The sequence below is a fragment of the Hydra vulgaris genome, chromosome 07 (genome assembly GCF_038396675.1).
Source record: "Hydra vulgaris chromosome 07, alternate assembly HydraT2T_AEP".
In the NCBI taxonomy this organism is placed as follows: Eukaryota; Metazoa; Cnidaria; class Hydrozoa; order Anthoathecata; family Hydridae; genus Hydra; species Hydra vulgaris.
Genome location: NC_088926.1, coordinates 34906413 through 34914545, shown reverse-complemented (window position 1 = coordinate 34914545; position 8133 = coordinate 34906413).

Sequence of the window (8133 nt, the reverse complement as noted above, 5' to 3'; positions counted from 1 at the left end):
TATGTTATACGATGCAAGTTTAACTAATAATTTGGAATGCGAGACAGAGTCGAACGCTTTTTGGAAATCAATATATGCAACATCCGTTATTTGGTGGTTATCAAGTGCAGTGTTCGAATCGTTTGCAGATTCTAAGAGATTTGTACAGGTGGAGTGATTGTTCAGGAAACCATGTTAATTATGAGTTATTAGGCTACGTTGAGTTAGGTACTCTATAACATGCACATTGATCATTCTTTCCATGACGCAACAACAAATACATGTCAATGAGATAAGTCTATAATTATTTGGATCCGCAGTAGCTCCTTTTTAAAAAATTGGAGAGACAAAAGCATGGCGCCATTGCTTAGGTAAAGAACTAGACTTAAAACTGGCATCAAATATAAAGGAAAGCGGAATACACAATAAATGAGCTAACTTTTTCAGAAGTATATTAGGTAACATCAGGACCGTACGATGTGCTGGCTTTAATTTCCGTTAAAGATTTATACACTGCTTCTGGTGGAAAATTTACTGTTTCAATACCTATTGAATCATTAACAAAACTATTAGTAAATAGAGAATAATTGTCATCATTCGTAAAGACACTAGTTACTACTAGTTATTTTGTCATTATTGTTTTTGTCTTTAAGAGGATAACTGTTTTTAGAGTTATTGAGATTTGATTAGCATAATCAAAAGATTTGCTGATATTGCTTTCTTTTACTAATTTAAGCTCGACTCTTATTTGGTAAGTGTGTATTGTTTCTTTACATTTACTAGTGTATTAGCTATTTGCCTTTTTGTGTGTAATGACTTTAGTATTTGACCATCTCTTCCATAAGAATGCTTAACAATTTAACATTTTCCTGATAAACCTTGTTTAGCGATTTCTTTTTTTGTACAATGAATCTTTCTAGTTGGAACAAATAGGTAAATACCATTGCAAAAATGTATATATGAAGGGTGCAAGGTAAGAACAGGGTGATGTCAGTTTTTCGCAAACTGAGATAAATCAAATTTAGCTTTCAAGGTCTTCCCGTACGTTATGATTTTTCCTTTCCTTATCACTAAATTAGACCATTAATTTTTATTTGTTTGCTTCAAATTTAACACTGAAGGTAGTTTATGATTTGCACAACATGTTAATAAAAAAATCTCAATATTTTAAAAAATTGAAATTCCCTGTTTTTCCCTTGCACCCTTCATATATATGCATATATATGTATGAATATAATACATATATATATATATAAATATATATATATATATATATATATATATATATATATATATATATATATAACTATATGTATATATATATATGTATTTATAAATATATATGCTTGTATTTATAAATATATATAAATATATATATATATATATGTATTTATAAATATATATATATATATATATACATATATATATATATATATATATATATATATATATATATATATATATATTTACATATATATATATATATATATTTACATATATATATATATATTTACATATATATATATATATATATTTACATATATATATATATATATATTTACATATATATATGAATTTTTTAAAACTAATTCAATCCCAGCAAGGCTGCAAGCCTTGCAACCACTATTGAAGTAGGGAGTTAACCAAAAACAAAGACATCATGTTGTTAAAAAGAATGGTTGACTTAAGTTTTAAAAAATTGTAACCTGTATGAGTCGGAAAAATATGTGGAGAGAGTTCTAAAGTATGCTAGTAAAGAAGGTGAATAAAAGTTTTTAAAACATAAAGCGACAGATAATGTAAAAGAATATGACTTTGCTGAATGAGTCATGTCACATTCTTTTACATTATTTGTCGCTTTATTAAAGTTAAGCAAGAATGAGTTTTGCTTGATGGAACTAGAAATAATATCTCGTTAAAACAGCGTCCATGTATTTGAAGCATAAGTGCAATTTGATAACGTTTAAGCTACTTATTATTCACTTTTTTATTCGCTGTCTGGCAGGAATTCACTTGTGCTATATAATAACGTATAATATACACACACACGCACGCACGTACGCTCACACAAATTTATATTATATACAATAGTATGTATATATAAAGTATATACCCAGATAAAACATGGACGTTGGCTTGATGTTATGACGACATCTTTTTTATCAGAACTAGATCGGCGTCTTTTTACTTCAGCCGACCGATGTCAACCTGATAAACAAAATAAATCAAAAAATATTTTATTAACAAACGACATCGGCTTGATGTCTGCAAACACACCATAAAATGACTAAATCTTTAAATGTTTACAATGCGTAGGGGCCGTATTCTCATCTCTCCGTTAAGCTTAATGGAGCGTTAGTCAAAAATTTCTTTTAAATTACATTAATAAAAAATTTATTCAAAATTATAATTTTTTTAACATAAATGTTTTATTTTGGAATAAGTTTTATTTTAACGAACTTATATAAATTTTCGTCATTTCTTTACTTAGAAACATTGTAATGAAATTTCAGAAAAAAGCTTCGTTAAGCTTAACGGAGATATGAGAATACGGCCCCAGGCCTAACGGTAAGAAGAAAATACTAACCACTCGAATTGACGCATTTCAAGTTCTTAAGTATATGCAATACGTCGAGACGCGTGGTTAGTAATTAAAATTAAATTGTTTAGTTTTTGAAAATTAAATTAGTAATTTTAGTAATTAAAATGTATTTTAAAATTTTATTTTAAGTTTTTAAACTTAGTTTGTAAACTTTTATCTGAGGTATTTTAGACTTTTGTTGTCACATTTTCAAAGCTCCAAACCTCACAACTTATTGTTTATTATAACTAGAAATATATATATGTTGATATACATATATATATATATATATATATATATATATATATATATATATATATATATATATATATATATATATATATATATATATATATATATATATATATATATATTTATACATATATACATACACACACACACACAGATATATATATATATATATATATATATATATATATATATATATATGTATAAATGTATATATATATATATATGTATATATATACATATATGTATATAAATATGTATATACATATATATATATCAGAGACGTGGTGGCACCTGAAAAGCAGGTACAAATTTCCAGAAGAGGGGCCCGGGGAAGTACTTTAAACAAGACACAAATAAGCAATCAAGGAAAATTATATTTATACTAAAAAAAGTTCTTCATGAATACAAAATATTATGTAACTCATTTGTATCAGCATAGTTTTTTATTATGTCTGAATGGGTCAAATTCCACATTTTCTCATGTCTCTTTGACAAGAGAACACGATCCCCAACATACTCTATTTGCTAGACGAGTTTTGACAAGTTTCAGTTTGCTGAAAACTCTCTCACACTGCTGAATTTGTTGGAATTGCACTAAATATCTTGTTTAGAACTGCAACACACCCTGTCAATATTGAGCGTTAATACTTTTGGAGAGCACCAAAAAAACTCTTTGGGGGTCTTGTTATATACACATAGGTGACTTACCTGGCAAATTTTCAAAATCTTTTACCGACGTCCAAGTGAGAAAAAGCAATTTGAAGTTTTTAGTAAAAATACCCAAAAAAGAACCAAAAATTATCAAAAATCATTTTTGTTTATTGGCATTAACTTTCTTCAAAAATGAAATGTTCTTGAACAATGATACCAAAATATTACAAAACACAATTAATTAGAATAGTTTTACTTTTATCTTACAGTACTTTCATCGAAATATTTTTTTACCCATATTATTATGAATAAAATGACTAGCACAAATAATGTGATATATTTTTAATTCCTGCTTTGTAAAAATTTAGTTTAAAATATTTTGAAATCATTTTTAAATGTGAGGTTATCTCTAAAATGGGGATAACCTAACATTTAAAAATAATCCCCTCTACTACCCTTATACAAAAATACCTGAAAATTAGAGTTGGTAACTTATTTATGGTGGAACTAAATTTAGTTACTGCTAATTTTTTTGTACTTCTCTTAGTGTCTGGAAAAATTTAGTTCCTGTTTAGTTTCTTTTTGTAATTTTGTTATTTTAATTGCTCTTAATCAGTATTTGAGTGTAAAAGCAAGGAATTCAACCTCTGAAATTAAATTTCACCATTTTCTATAAAATATATATTAATGTGGAAATTATTGGCTAAAAGTGCTAAAAGTAAATGCATTTGTCAATTGAATAAAATTAAAGAAATGTCTAGCTGAATTTTAAAAAATATTTAGTAAGTTAGTACCCAAAAAATTCTTTTTAGGTTCCAAAGAATATAAAAAGTAGAAAGTAAACAACTCTAAGGAAAATATAAATATCAAGTTTTTCATTTACAGTGGTGAAAAACGTTTTTGTTACAAATGCCAAACAAAGCCAGAACGAATGAAGATTGCAGAAAAACTGTTTGCTTTTTGTGCATGAGAAAATGTGACAGAGAATTAACTGACTTTATGATTGCTCGAATGCTGAGACTTGAAAAAAGTAATTTAAGGATGAAAGAGTTCCAAGAGGAATTTGCAACACTTGCCGTATTCTTCTGCAAAAAATAGACAATGGTGATTTGAACAGTCCACTACCACCACTTTACAATTTTGACTCCATTGTTACAAAGCCTCTTACAAGAACAGCAAATAAGTGTGAATGCCTCATTTGCCAAATCAGTAGGCTCAATTTAAATCAACAGCATCGAATCTTCGTTCAATCCTCATCTAAGCAACAAACAAAGGAACAAACTACTGCAACACCAGGGAAATCAAGTGCAAATCAACAAACTCCATCTGCAGAAAAAAGGTGCACACAACATTTGTCAGTAATAGCTCGAGGTTACAGAAAATTTTGCACACCTGGAACAAGACACAGAAATTTACAGTCATTGGTGCAAGATGACATTAAAGGAGCAGAGCAAATTGCAGTATCTGCCATTACCAACAAAGAAGCTTCTCCTCATGGAACAGTTAGACTCAGTCAAGGAAATGGTGGAAAATTGTTTCCAGTTACACCAGGTAACATTTGAATAAAGAAGTTCATCTCTTAGACACATCATTTAGACTCCTTGCATATTAAATTTGCTGCTGTATACTATAATATATTATACATATGCACTAAAACTTCTTGAAATGGCAATATGCAAAATGGCAATGTTAATAGTATACATTTAAATTGGTCTACTGGAAAATGTCATGTATACATTTAGATTTGAGGCATTTTTTTCTTTACATATCAAAAATATGCAGTGACTTGTATTATATGTTTCCTCAGTATTTTTTGTCCGCTATGCATAGTAAACATATTAAAAAATAATACCGTTCAAATTAACTTTGCAATACAATGAAATACTATAAAATAACATAGTTTTGATTTAAACCAATAAAAGTTTTGGCCAAAATAGGTGTACAATAACTTTATTATTGTAACTTCTTTGAATTTTGTTTAACCGATAGAGAACCATCCTATGCAATGGTCTGAATTTTATATCAATAAGCTATAAAAAATAGATTTTGTTATGAAAATATTTTGAAAGAGATGAACTTGTTGTTCTTTTTTTATTCAAGCCCTTCCATTGCTCACAAAGTAAACAGTACATCTCTTACAACACAAAGTTTATTGATTTTTTAACTAAAGATTGGACTTTCCAATACAGAAATGAGACTTCTAGCATCAACGCTAACCAAATCCACTGGGATTCGACTAGTTGAGCCATATTTTGAGCAAAAATTTGCTGCTGCTGGACAAACTCTTGCAGATTTCTTCACCTTGTCAGAGTCAAATTTTACCATGGAAAAGGTAAAAAAAGAAGAAAAACGATCAATGGTTCACTGCAAAAACTTGCAAAACCTAACAAATCATGTTTTGCATTCAAGAGATTACTCCCCACAGCATTTAGTCACGCTAGGAATAGATGGTGGTGGTTCATTTCTGAAAATATTTTTGGCATTATAAGCACAGAAGAAGTTGGTGAGTCAAAAAGTCCTCAACAAAAAAGTTCACACCTACTCACAAACTCAATTGCTTGTGATACAGGTGCGAAGCGTCAACTCATTGTTGCAATTGTGGAAGACGTGCCTGAAACATATGCGACTGTCAAGGTAATGATGCACCAAATTCATGTTGAAGATGTCTCTTTTGCCATCTTTTGTGATCTCAAAGTTGCTAAAATCTAAACACCCCTGCTGTTGGTGTAACATCGACTCAGACAACCTCTCAGAATGTGGAGTTTCCAAAAGTTTTGATTCAATACAAGAGAGCTACAGAGCATTTGTGTCTGCTGGCTCCAAATTCAAAATGGCTAAAGATTTTGACAACACAATTCATCCTCCTTTGATCAACATGGAGAATTCGAGACTTATTTTGGACATCATTCCACCAATGGAACTAAATTTGCTACTAGGAATTGTCAATCATCTTTTCAAAAATCTTTTAGAACTTTGGCCAGGAGCAAAATAATGGCCTGCTCTGTTGCACATTTAATTTCAGCCATAACACGGGGACAATTTGCGGGAAATGAATGTTACAAATTTTTGCAAAATGTTGACATTCTTCAAAGACTGGCTAAAAAGGCTTGTGCTATTGAAGCTCAAGGTTTCATTGAAACATTTCGCAATTTCAGAAATATTGTTTTTTTCTGCTTTGGAAAGTCACTTGAGAGTGACTTCAAAGAAAAAATTGAAAAGTTCATAGATTCTTTTCTCTCTGTGCCAGTTACAGTGACTCCAAAGGCTCATGCAGTTTTTTATCACATTTCCGAGTTCATTGATTGACATGGGTCTGCGCTTGGATTGTTTAGTGAACAAGCAACTGAAGCAATGCATTCAAAGTTTAAGACTCACTAGCAAAGATTCAAGCGAAGCCCTTATTTACCTCTTCTGTAATATCCTTCTTGACTATCTGTGTTATAGTATGAATTGGCTTGTTTTGTGTATAATTAGAAAGCAGCGTAATTCTAGCACCCATTCCAGCAGATTGTTTTTGAGTACTGCGAACATTTGAAAGTTTTTTATTCAGCACCTCATCATACTGACTAAGTAAATTTAACAAATTTAGAAATTTACCCGCGCCAAATTGAAAGACTTCACTTTCATTTGGCGCGGTCATTGTAAAATTTAGCCTCCTCATTTCCACGTAAAGAAATACTCTCTGCGATCAAATACCGAATAGCATCAACTTGTATTAGGTATTGAAGTAGTTACTCCGTTTCTTGACGTTTTTTGTTCAGATGTCTCATGGTTACAATATTTAATCAATTGTGGAGTCTGATAATGCATGTACCATAGCTTGAGCAGCAATTCGATGGCTTTCTGGGTGCAATGCCTTGTTATGATGTGGCCTAAGTTTGACCAATAATCAAGCCCATTACGTATAGAACTTTTGTCCTCTCTTGATCCAAAGCATAAGCAAGCAATAGTAGAGAGTAAGTTAGCCATGACCTTTTCTGCGCAACTTCAATGTCGTTAACTTCAACTTTGTTGGCTGTTTTGGCCCTAATACATTAAATTGCTTTTTATCAATCGTCTTTGTATTTTTTAGCAATAGAAATTTAGCTAGATCATTTTCATTGACACTTATAACGTCTGGTTGTTTCTGAATAATCTTTTCTGCTATGTTATGTCCGCCGCTGCAGTTACAGGCACTTCATAGTTACCCATTTCTACAGGCACTCTCTCAATTTCAGTAATGTTTTGATTTCTAAATGTGTCTGAATATTGTAGTTCTGCTCCTTCATCAGCTGCAATGATGACACCTTGATTATTGTCTGTTTCTTGTACAGATGATTGGTCACTAATCTCTGTTATTGGCTCTGTTTCAATATTAGGTTTACTTGTAATATTCACAATGGATGTTGAAATTTACTCTACATTCTCTGTTGCTGTAAGAGATGTCCCAGCTTTTCTCTGTATTTATGGCACTTGCACTGACGCAAGACCTGCCGTTAACTTTAATGGTTTTAGATCATTATCAGCTGCTTTCAATTTATGTTGTCATTTTTGAGTATTTTTTTCAGCACCAGATTTGTATTTCCATGTTGATTCAGTCTTTTTCTGTTCCTTTATTTTACCGGAAACATAAATAAACATAAAATTAAAACTAGTCCTATGATAGAAACCAGGGGATTAGTTTTTTTCGT